The following is a 672-nucleotide window of genomic DNA, read 5'->3' on the forward strand; positions in this document are numbered from 1 at the left end:
TTGTCTTCAGCATTGGTTCAGCATTCTCTCGGAGCAGTGTGATATGGTAACTCCCATTCCCAAAAGCATGAGCTGCGTGCTGATTATTTAATCTTCTACTTCAGGCACCAGCAGCCTTTGACCCATTGATGTGAGGTGCTGACATGCATGCAAATGACTGAGGTTAAATGATGGACCTGTTTGATTAAGCAACAGTTTTGATTTATTTTTTTCCTTGATACTTCAAAATACGAGCAGGCCTTTTTTGTGCCATCAGAAAAGGAGTAGCATTTGCGATCTTGAAATGCAATTGCAATCTTTAAATGGACAATGTGTGACTTCTTGAAAATCTTACCAGGCCTTTAGGTATGCATAAATTAGAACATGTATATATTACCCAATTAAAAAAATTGTTCAGTGGGAAATTAGAGTTTGCAGAGGTTGGCTAAGTCCATTTACATCTGCGTGGAAGCGGATTGCGTACTGACTAACGCTTAAGTGTATTGAGTAAACTTTGTGAGTTCCACCATGATTTATGTATTTTATCCTTATCCGCTCCGTCCATCCATTTTCCTAGATAATTTTATGGCTTGAGCCCAAAAATGAAGTATATACGATGTTCAAATAGACCACACCACAGGAAACAGTTGAATTGAACTTCTACCATTGAAAATTTCTTGGGGCCACAGTAGT

This window comes from Magnolia sinica, chromosome 5 (genome assembly GCF_029962835.1).
Source record: "Magnolia sinica isolate HGM2019 chromosome 5, MsV1, whole genome shotgun sequence".
Classification (NCBI taxonomy): Eukaryota; Viridiplantae; Streptophyta; class Magnoliopsida; order Magnoliales; family Magnoliaceae; genus Magnolia; species Magnolia sinica.